The 12,116-nt window shown below is 42.9% G+C and overlaps 1 protein-coding gene across 1 annotated transcript in view; it reads left to right on the top strand.

Annotated features, from left to right (window-relative positions):
• The window catches only part of LYPD6B (LY6/PLAUR domain containing 6B), a 233,098-nt gene that overhangs the window by 121,762 nt on the left and 99,220 nt on the right, over positions 1 to 12,116 (top strand). The window lies entirely within an intron of this gene.

Here is a 12,116-nt window from a genome sequence, read left to right as displayed (position 1 = left end):
GCTATTGTACATAGTGCTGCTATGAACATTAGTATGTATGTATCTTTTCAAATTAGAGTTTTCTCTGGATATATGCCCAGGAGTGGGATTGTTGGATCATATGGCAACTCTAGTTTTAGTTTTTTGAAGAACTTCCATACTGTTCTCCATAGTGGCTGTATCAATTTACATTCCCACCAACAGTGCAGGAGGGTTCCCTTTTCTCCACACCCTCTCCAGCATTTATTGTTTGTAGATTTTTTGATGATGGCCATTCTGATTGAAGGTGATACCTCATTGTAGTTTTGATTTGCATTTCTCTAATAAGTAGTGAAGTTGAGCATCTTTTCATCTGTTATTGGCCATCTGTTATGTCTTCTTTGGAGAAAGGTCTATTTAAGCCTTCTGCCCATTTTTTCAGTTTTTGACTGGGTTGGTTTCTTTTGTTTTGTTTTTGTTATTGAGCTGTATGAACTGTTTGTATATTTTGGAAATTAAGCCTTTGTCAGTCACATCATTTGCGAATATCAATATTTTCTCCCATTCTGTAGGTTGTCTTTTCATTTTGTTGATGGTTTCCTTCGCCGTGCAAAAACTTATAAGTTTGATTAGGTCCCATTTGTTTATTTTTTACTTTTATTTCTATTGCCTTGGGAGACTGACCTAAGAAAACATTGCTATGATTTATGTCAGAATGTTTTGCCTATGTTCTCTTCTAGGAGTTTTATGGTGTTTTGTCTTATATTTAACTTTTTAAGCCATTTTGAGTTTATTTTTGTGTATAGTGTGAGGGAGTATTCTAATTTCATTGACTTACATATGGCAAGCTGCAATTTCTTATTTTGTTTTCCTATCAGTTATCAGTGGGTCTAAACAACTCCCTTAGTTGTGCTGCCAGGACTAAGTGAGAAAAGATGAGAAAGAGGGAGGGAAAAAAAAGACAGACTGATAAAGTATGAGATTAAGAAGGGAGAGGGGAAAGATAGCAGCATTTTGGAAAGGTGATGTAGGACACTAATCACTTGAGGGCTGTCAGTCTCCTGCATAGTAGTTTATGAGCCGAGGATTAGAAAGGGCCCATCTGCAGGCCCCAAAAGAAAGTGTGTGTGGGGGCCATGTGGCTGGTCAGTGCCACTTCTCTTCTCCCTAAGTTTGATGGTCCAAGGATAGGAGAGTTGTCAGGGCTGAGGGAAACAGAGAGCTGGGGATTCCTGAGTCTTAAGTCTGTCTCTTAAGTGACTTGAAGAGTCACACAGAAAATTGTCCAACATAAGACAAAGGACATCTGACTAGTAAAGTCTTTGGGTATAAGTAAAAGCTAAAAACAGAAAGAAAGGCCAGAAAGAATTGATGATGAAAATAATTCTTTCAAAGAGAGAAACATCTCAGAAAAATCCACAGAACCGGAGAATCCTAGAGTGACAGCACTCCCAGGTGTCATTTTAGCTTCATCTGTGTGCTTTGTAGGTAGGGAAACCGAGGCCAGGAGAGGAAGTGACATGCCCCAAGCTACACAGTAAGTGGCTGAGCAAAGCTGTGTATCACAGGGTCCTTTCCATACTGTTAGGCTGCCTTGTCTAGAAAGGGAATCATGGGCTATCAGCCATGCTGCATAGAATCAAATAAAACAGGATAGCCGAGAGTTTGATTCATTGCATCAAGAGAAGAGCCATGTCTGAAATGGATTTCATCTTTTTGAGGTCTTGTCCTTTTCCAGACTGAGCCAGACTCCCTGGGGGCAGCAAATAAAAGCAACATTCTAGATGGAGTCCAGGCTGCCTGGTACAGACTTACACTCAAAAGGTCGATGTGGAAACGGACTCACCTTCCATGTACCATGATTTGATTTCCGTTGGGGCAAGGGGAAAGGAAATTGGGAAAGGTACGTAGGTGAAGAACAAGTAGATGTGATTCTGTGTGTCCTTTCTCCAGGGAAAAGGGATCAGATGCAGCTTGAGTTTCTCAATTCCTGGTGGCTCCAGTGGGTGCCGGGCAGAGCCCCACATTTTGGCAGCCTCTTCTGCAGATGGAAATGAACTCATTGGCAGCTACACACCGAGAATGAGAAAGGCTTCAAAACTCTTTTGGAGCTACTTAGTGAGGAGAGTTGCTGTTGAAGACGAGGATGGCTTATTTCCATCTTACAGGTGTGCATTTTGTTAAATGCACTTGGCCCTGCCCCATTAAATGAGCCTTTCGCTCTCGGTAGCTTGTTGAAAGAATTGCTAGGGCTCTGCTTCATTGCTTCTTGGCAGGCAGGTTAGTAGAACACTTTGGTAGCAAATGTCAAGACAGAATACTGAGGCTTAGAATTATGGCCTGCTTAAACCTCCTTAGCTTCTGTGGGCTGTTACTTTTGTTTATTTACTTACTCTTAAATTTTTTTCCTATGGTATGTCCCCTGTAGTGACAGAACCAAGAGCAACTGTGGATCAGTTTACTGCTTATTTAGTTATATTTTATGATTCTCTTTTTATTGGTTTCTAGATCTCCTGTGATTTAAGTGACTCACTTACTTCTGTGCATATCTGGGTTGCTTCCTCTTTAGCTAAACTCAGTAAGACTTTAAGGGGTTTACAGACCCATATTTGGGAAGATGAATATTTTGGCTAGAGAGATTCTGAAGTGCGAAGTAGCCATGGTACTCGTGGTCCTCTGGGGCTGTGCAGTCAATGTAACGAGGTTCATGAATGCTGCACAGTATCATTGACAGTCAATGGTGTTAGTACACTTTTTGCCCCCTTTTGATTTAAGATGTTGGAAAGGGAGTCACTGTAACCAGTCTAAACATGTTTCATTTCAAGGACAGAACTAGACATTTTCATTGATTGCTCTTCCCTTTGAGAACATTTTTGGGAGCCCTGCGGAGTGGGCAGGTTTCAAAGGTGTCAGAACCACTGAGTCAAAATACATTTAATTGTTGGTCGATATGGTATAGTTCTATATGTATCGCTGCAAGATTATCAGAACTTATTGGGGCATTTGTTCTAATAGGCTTTGAGGGCTTCCCTGGTGGCGCAGTGGTTGAGAGTCCGCCTGCTGATGTAGGGGACGTGGGTTCGTGCCCCGGTCCGGGAGGATCCCACATGCTGCGGAGCGGCTGGGCCCGTAAGCCATGGCCACTGAGCCTGCACGTCCAGAGCCTGTGCTCCACAATGGGAGAGGCCACAACAGTGAGAGGCCCGCGTATCGCAAAAAAAAAAAAAAAAAAAAAGGCTTTGACTTTTTGTAGGGTGCTGCTCTTTGCTAGAATAAAGGAAAAGAGGAGGTTGGGGAATTGTCCTTTCTACCTTCACTGTGCCTTGGTTTTCAGTATTGAGATGCATGGATGGAATGTGAAGGAGCTAAATGATTTTTAAAAACATAGTTTATTTATTCAACAAGTATTTATTGAATTGCCTGCTTGGTGCCAGGAGTTGGAGATACAGTAGTGAACTTTTTCTAGGGCATATGTTATATTGAGGAAGGAGGGAAAACAAACAAGTATGTCTCTGGTGATAAGTGCTATGCAACAATAGGGAGAGGGAAAGAGAGAAGAGAGAAAAGAAAAGAGAAAAAAGAAAAATAGTAAAGGAATAAGAAAACAGAAGAGGAAAGGAAAAGCAAGCAGGGGAGGGGGCTAGGGCATGCTGGGGTGCTATTTTAAAGAAGCGTAGTCAGGAAAGACCTCTCTGATAAGGGGACTTTGGGCAGAGATCTATCTGAAGGAAGGGAGGAAGCAGCTGAATGCCAGCCGTGGAATGATCTGGGCCGAGAGGTGGAGTCCACCCCTCCCTGCCACACTTCCCGGAAGGCACAACTTACTTCCCTTGCTGTTTTGGATTCATAAGACAGATATTATCATTTTTACCATAGGTTTATGAAGCAGTTACTATAAAATGAGAGTTATGGATATAAAGTATTTGTTATGGTAGTTGTTGTTGTTAAGCATTATCTATTACATGGTATTCTGACTTTTTACAAAGTCACAAGAAAGACTCCAGCCCACCAAACTCTTTATTGCTTCTGAGGTATTTGTAGGCATAGAAAACCATTCCTTTGGGGATGGGAATGCTACATAAATGTAGAATTGTTTTACTGCCCCAGCAGTTCAGATCACTGGAGAGTGTTCTCCTCTGAAATAAAAGCAGGTTTGCTTAGGGATAGATTTGAATCAATGACAGAACTTGAAATGATGCCAGCAACCCCATTCTCTCACAGTGTATGATGTGGCAGAGGGGAAAGTTGGAGGAGGAGGAGGCAAAGGAATGCATTGGCTTTGCATTAGCCAGACCTGGAAGTAAGCCAGAATCCATCTAGAAACCATATAGTCAGTCTGTGTTGTCAATCACTGTCTACCAGCCCAGAGCTACTGGATCAGGGCCTTTGGGGTTGGCATGCTGGAGTAAACAGTGAAGCAGACAAGGCTAAGAATGTGCTTAATTAGTAAGGGTATACCTTCATATTTTTAAACCAAAGTTACTTGGGAATCATGGAAAATATTCATGGCAAGAATGAACTCTTCAAAGCAGATTACTCCCAGTTAGGTCTGGTTTTCCCAGGGACCTTGTAATACCCTGGTGTCAGCTGTGTTTTGTAAATCTTGAGGGTTCCATAATCCAAAAAAAGTCATGTACCACGATGTTCATTGCAGCACTATTTACAATAGTCAGGACATGGAAGCAACCTAAGTGTCCATCGACAGATGAATGGGTAAAGAAGATGTGGCACATATATACAATGGAATATTACTCAGCCATAAAAAGAAACGAAATTGAGTTATTGTAGTGAGGTGGATGGACCTAGAGTCTGTCATACAGAGTGAAGTAAGTCAGAAAGAGAAAAACAAATACCGTATGCTAACATATATATATGGAATCTAAAAAAAAAAAATGGTTCTGATGAACCTAGGGGCAGGACAGGAATAAAGACACAGATGTAGAGAATGGACTTAAGGACACAGGGAGGGGGAAGGGTAAGCTGGGACGAAGTGAAAGCGTAGCATTGACATATATACACTACCAAATGTAAAATAGATAGCTAGTGGGAAGCAGCTGCATAGCACAGAGAGATCAGCTTGGTGCTTTGTGACCACCTAGAGGGGTGGGATAGGGAGGATGGGAGGGAGACACAAGAGGGAGGGGGTATGGGGATATATGTATGCATATAGCTGATTCACTTTGTTATACAGCAGCAGAAACTAACACAACATTGTAGAGCAATTATACTCCAATAAAAATGTTAAAAAAAGGATATTTAATCAGTTTTATGTGTATGTTTACATATGCATATGTATGAATAAATAAATATGCATTTTCCCAGTCTCTCTCTGTGAAGGTTTAAAATATTTTAAAAGACAGAGTTAGAGGGACTTCCCTGGTGGTCCAGTGGCTAAGACCCCGTGCTCCCAATGCAAGGGTCCTGGGTTTGATCCCTGGTCAGGGAACTAGATCCCACATGCAGCAACTAAAGATTCCGTGTGCTACAACTAAACAGTAGATCCCGCATGTGGCAACGAAGATCCTGTTTGCCGCAACTAAGACCCGGTGCAGCCAAAGGAAAAAAAAAAAAGAATTAGAAACATCAGAAAGCAAATGAGAGATAATTTACCAAGAACCAGAGGTGATATGTTATATCACTTTTGGGGGCACTTTTCCTTGATTCTCCCTGCTCACCCCTCCAACCCCTCAGGCTGGGTGAGATGCCCTTCCTCTGAGCTCTCAGAGTATCCTATGTGTATCTCAGTCACAGAAGTGGCTTCTTCTTAATTCAGTATCTGTCTATGGGTTTCTGAAAACCTGACTGTGTCCTTGAGCTCAGAATCATCAGCCCTTTGCTTGGTGCTTGACGTGTAATAGGGGCACCGTGTATGTTTCTTGAATAGATGATGAATAAAGGAGTTACTAAGATTTATATCTGGTTTGAACTTCTTGGTAGCCAAAGCAAGAAGAAAAATATATTGATTACCCAGTTCTCATAGGCATATAAGAGTAAACAGAGCATTATTTTTACATTATTTTTTTTCTTGGTGCTAAGTTCCTGAAAGTATCTGATGAAACATGATATAAAGATAGGATAGTAAGGGCTTCCCTGGTGGTGCAGTGGTTGAGAGTCCGTCTGCTGATGCAGGGGACACGGGTTCGTGCCCTGGTCCGGGAAGATCCCACATGCCGCGGAGCGGCTGTGCCCGTGAGCCATAGCCGCTGAGCCTGTGCGTCCGGAGCCTGTGCTCCGCAACGGGAGAGGCCGCAACAGTGAGAGGCCCGCGTACCGCAAAAAAAGTTTTGAGAAATGTTATTTTCAATAATTGGTCAGCTACTCTTGCCCTGGACTAAATGAAAGAATTACTTGGATAGAGCCTGGCAGCTGGAGGCCAACTCTAGCACCTGGAGAATCTGGGTCTTCCTTAGCTTCCTAGCAGATTACCTGTTAGAGCCTCACTTTCCCAGATGGCAGTGGGTCCATGAGACAGCTTATTTTATGCCACTGGATTTTATTTTCATGATTGCCACTATCTGATAGATATCTACTGAGATTTTATTGTGCTCTCAGGCGTAGGCATTAAGTGGAGTATATGAATTAAGGGAAAACATCCAAGAGAAAACAAATGGTGAGGATGCTGCAGTTTATTTAGGACTTCAGCACACCCTCACCTATACCCTAACAGGTGTGGGTTCTTCAAATTCTGCAGAAAAATTTGCCCTTGCTGACTTGTAGGCTTTATGAGAAAAAGATTATTTTTTGGAAACAAATGTGGATATCAGAATACAGGTGAGAATAAGCTAATGGGTACCTGCTTAATTAAAAAATATTTTTAGGGCTTCCCTGGTGGCACAGTGGTTGAGAGTCCGCCTGCCAATGCAGGGGACACGGGTTCGTGCCCTGGTCCGTGAAGATCCCACATGCCGCGGAGCAGCTGGGCCCGTGAGCCATGGCCGCTGAGCCTGCGCGTCTGGAACGTGTGCTCCGCAACGGGAGAGGCCACAACAGTGAGAGGCCCCCGTACAGAAAAAAAAAAAAAAATTTTAAATCGGCTTCTTTGATGAAGACAGAATAGTGCCAAGAAGTACAAAGATACAGTTGCTGAAGGAAAGAAGGTTTTTTTGGTGAGGTATGGGCTGAGACAGGAGAGAGAGGACAATTAAAAATCCTTTGATTCAGCAACATAATTATTATTTGAATGTCTTTAAAGGGTGTATTTTCTTTTAAGTTGGATAATCAATTAGTGGAGAAAGACATTGAGTGGTTAAGGGTTTTGTATCTCAAGACAGTCAGAGGCGAAAGGACCAGAAACAGATATTTATTGAGCATCTACTTTTTTTCCAGGCAGCTATAAAGAGTTTTTAGATATTTTTCCTTTCCTCTGAACTCTTGTGGTAATTCTGTTAGTCAAAGAAGGGGAAACTGGATTGTCGACGTTAAGTAAATTGTTGAGATTGTGCAGTTAGTGTATACATCAAAGCCAGGGCTGAAAGCCACTTAAGTGTTTTCCAAAACTCACCCTGGTGTTAATTTTTTATTTTAAACCTGCTCCAGTGGCTTTCCATTTGCATGTAAGGGACCCACAGGGGCTTCAGAGCTTTACAAGGGCTTTGTTCAAGAGCACATCTGGCATTATCTGTAATACAAAAATGTCTTACAGATATATGTATGTCTATATTTCAAGAATGTGTAGCCATTTTGAGATTCCAATTAATGTATTTGAAAGCATTATGTCTAGAATATAAATTCAGCAAGACCAGAGACTTTTTGGTATATTTTCTGTGATGTAACAAAGTGTCTAGAACCGCATTGGCATAGCAGATTGCTCAGTAGATATTTGTGCACACCAAGAATGAAAGTCATTATAGTTCTTTAAATAAGCCATGCTTTAATTCTATTGATAGAAATTTAGACTGTTTCCACTTTTTTCTTTTATAAACAATACTTATACAGGCTGCAACTATGTTCTTATACATACATCTTTGCACTTTATAAAGAAATATCCTATTATTTCATTGCAATAGATTCCTGGAAATGGAATTGCTGGGTGAAAGGAATACATATTTTAGATTTTGTTTTGTTTTTTTTTTTTTTTGGCGGTACGCGGGCCTCTCACTGTTGTGGCCTCTCCCGTTGCGGAGCACAGGCTCCGGAAGCGCAGGCTCTGCGGCCATGGCTCATGGGCCCTGCCGCTCCGCGGCATGCGGGATCTTCCCCGACCGGGGCACGAACACGTGTCCCCTGCATCGGCAGGTGGACTCTCAACCACTGCGCCACCAGGGAAGCCCTATATTTTAGATTTTGATACAACCTTCCTGCGAGCAGTTTGGCACAATTTATCAATGACATTAACTCTAATCGCATGTGAGATTGTGTGTTTCACCTCAATCCGGCTGACACGAATTTTCAGGCTTTTTGCTCTCTTAAACTATCATTAAATTCCAAAATTTGGTAGGCTTACTGCTTCCTCTAAGTTTCTATTTATCCTTCTTAGAAGCTAGGACAGTATAGTGTGGCTTCTTTCCTCCTGTGTTGAGAGAGTATATGTGATGATATTATTCAATGAAGTTTTTTTTTTAACCCAAGTTATGTTCTCTTTCCTACTCTCTGCACCCCTATTTGAATATATGGATTCTCTCTTGTCATTGGTAACTATGTGCCTAAAGAGGAAAAAAAAGTCTAGAATTGGTTGTATATCATTAGCAAGTGGATTGGACCACTTGGTGAGAAACCATGGATGCATTTCTAGACCAGATTTAACCGCTGTGGGAATGATCGGTCATTGGGAATGTGGGGTCTCTTGTTCTGGCCCAGCCAGCAATGTAAATGCATGAGAGTCTATAGTATGTTCCTGTTGGCTGTTAAGGATGCAGAGAAGCAGCTGCAAAGACCTTGATCTTTGCCCCATAAGCAGGTGTGGATGGGAAAATCCATGTGTGACCAACAGGTCTTTCTGTTACCAACCAGGGTTCTTGGCTTCCTTAATCAATAGAAATTGATCAGAGGCCAGGCAGGAAATTCAGGCAAGGCTTTATTGGGGCCCCTGCTGCAGCAGGGGGAATGAGAACAAACAACAGTTTGCTTGCTCGCTCCCCCAAGGGGGACGAGCTGGTTCCTTATATGGGGTGAGAGTAGGGGTGTGTCTGGGGGTGGGGCCAGACGAGTGGGTTAGGTGGTCTGCCCACCCCTTTGGTGGTGGTGTGTGCAGGGGGCATGTGCAGTACCCTGCTTTTGCTCCTGGCTGTTCAGAAGTGGCAGTTGGGTTTTTTTTGGTCTTTTTGTATCTTGTGACATAATTTGCCCCAACTGCTCATGCACGCAGTTATTTTTAGTCCCTTACAGTTTCTTCGTATTTTCGTTGCTCAAGGATATGTTTGTCCAGGTGCAAGCACTGCAGCAAAGGGTCCCTGGTCCCAGCCTGTCTCATTGCCTAGCAAGGAACGTAAAAGGCACTGACTTATTGCTGGTCTTTGCTTTGCACAGGTTTTCAGCAGAGGATTGTAAAGACCTCAGAAGCATGTGCCCGGCATTCTCCAAAACAAAGTTAGCAGTCTGTATCTTCTGAAGTAATTAGTGTTCTGTCTTATTCACACAAGAAAACTGTGTAAACAAGTATAGGGTTGACCCTTGAACAACCTGGGTTTGAACTGCATGACTTCACTTATAGGAGAATTTCTTTCAGTAGTAAATAACACAATACTACGTGATCTGTTGTTGGTTGAATCCGCGGTTGGTTGAACCTGTGGCTGCAGAATCATGGACACAGAGGACCAACTATGAGTTACGTGCAGATTTTCGACTGTACAGAGGGTCGGCACCCCTAACCTCCTTTTTCCTCTTTTTGCATAGGATACCAGGAAGTTCAGAACCAAAGGTAAATTCTAATAACCCATTCATCATTGCTTCAGTAAAAACATACATGGAGCTCCTATTCCTTGTCAAGTACCGTGAAAGTACTGGTGGGTTCAGGTTGCTGCTCGGGAAGGAATGGTTTCTTGCCTCCTTGAGCCCCGTGCTTTGGATGCTTGCTCTGGAAGGGGAGAGCCCAGCTTTTCCCATGGAACATAACCCGTCTCCACTAAGCTTATTAGCACTAGAAAGGAGGTGGCTCATTTTCCTCTCAGGTAGAGACAAAGGCTGCTCTTGTCCCAGGTGAAGGGCCTTTGGTGACTTGATTAGCACACAGCCTGGCCTGTGCTGATTTTCAGATGGAGACTATCAGATATAATCTGCCGCCTCATTAGGCTGACACTGTTCCTGCCCCCTCTTGTAATAATGTCACTGGAGCACTTAGTAATCTAGGTAAGTGCTGTAAGCATACACTGCAGAGGTAACCCAGGGTCAGTGGTGACAGATGCTTGAAAAAGCAGTTGTTTTCTCATTCCTGGCTCTGGTTAAAATATAACAGGGCAAGAGGTCTAATAATCATGCAGATTTAAATATTAGAGGAGCAGCATTTGAGGCAATATAACTTTTTATCTCTGATTCAAACTTGCAGGTTTTCAAGATTGAGGGGACAGTGCAATAAATTGGCTGATTGCCATGGGCTTACAGAAGGGTTCATTTATGTTAGAGAAGAGAAGGCAGAGAGGGGCCCTTAAGTGTTTGAAGATATGTACAAAATGGACAATATTTACGAACTCTTCTTTTCCAGTGAAAACAGGAGGTTATGTCTTATTAATGATTCAAGGAGTAATTAGGTTAGACTATAAGAAGAACTTGCTGGCTAGAGACTGGAAAAGCCCATGGGTGGGGGAGTGGAATAGGCTCCCACCTTTTATACATACATGTGTGTGTGTGTGTGTGTGTGTGTGTGTGTGTGTGTGTGTGTGTAGTCTTTTAATAGTAGGCACTTATTTTCTTTATTGGAAATGGATTCCAGAAACAGTTGGGCGGATGCTAGGCTGTGCACTAACTCACAAAGGTATATAACCTGCCCCCAGAGAACCATGCAGACGTGGCAGGAACTGGACAGATCATTCTATATTTAGTGGGTTACAAGGATGCAGTGGGGGAAGGGCTGGGGACCGTGGAGCATTTGGCTCGATGCCAACTGATACCATCTTCTCTGTGGGTCAGACCTGGGAAACTAGAGCGATGGGTGAGCTTGGGACTCAATGCTTCCCAGGATGTGGGGCTCCCTTAAAGAACCAAAATGGGGGAGGGATGCCTTCAAAGCAGAACTGTCTGGAAGCATCAAAGTGGAGAGACTACTTTCTGTCCCTGTGATTCTCTGACATAGGATAGCACAATTTCTTTGGTAAGTGAAGCCCAGAGAAGGTAAATGGGAGAAGTCCAATAGAGAGCTGAATTTGATAGGGGTCCAGGGTGTCCCTCCAGGGGATGGGCAGATGAATCCTTGATCCTCAGGGACTTAGCTAGATCTGATATACCTGCCGGGTCATGAGGGCTGAGGTCCCTCCGAGATGCTTAGATTCAAATAACTTCATTGAACTTATCCTAGCTTTTAGAATGCTTCTGTATAGTATTGGGATTTTATTCCTCATACTGTTTGAAAGGGTCTTCCCTAACTTTTACAGTTGGATGACCAAGAAAATAAATGCTGATTCTGAACGTGTAACGTGTTAGCTTGGTGAATTTCAACAAAATCCAGCATTGAGGTACAAGTTCGTTCTCCCTTATTGAGTCTGCTCTTTCTCTAGAGAGAACTTTTCTCCATTTGCCCTATCTTTGAAGATTGGCTAGGCTAAAAGACTAGAAAAAGCTGCAGTGTGAAAAAATAAACTTACGTTAGATGGGGTTTGGCCAAAACGTAAAGCTATGCTAGAAATCTTCCATCTGCAAATTTTATTTATATCCCATACGTAAATTAAATATTATGTACGTACCTTGTACTACTAGGTACTGATGGACAGCAGTAAACACTGCCCCCATGGGGCTTACCTTCTAGTGCGGGAAGCAAACAAATAAGCAGTGAAAATCATGTTAGGTAGTGATAAGTGATGGGAAAAGAGATAAGGGTAAGGAGAGCTGAGTGGGTCCTTGGAGTAAGTCATGTGACTGCCTGAGAGAGTGGGAGCGCTGCTGTGGTGGTGGCGCTGGAACCATTCCAGGAAACAGGAACAGCACCTGCCAAGGTCTTGAGGTAGGGCTAGAATTTGCTTGGTATGTCCTTTGGGAGTAGGGAGAGGAGAGAGATCAGAGAGGTAGCCAGG

Source organism: Globicephala melas, chromosome 7 (genome assembly GCF_963455315.2).
Source record: "Globicephala melas chromosome 7, mGloMel1.2, whole genome shotgun sequence".
Lineage (NCBI taxonomy): Eukaryota > Metazoa > Chordata > Mammalia > Artiodactyla > Delphinidae > Globicephala > Globicephala melas.
Note: the sequence above shows the minus strand (reverse complement) of the source record. Positions and strands in the feature narration are given on the sequence as shown.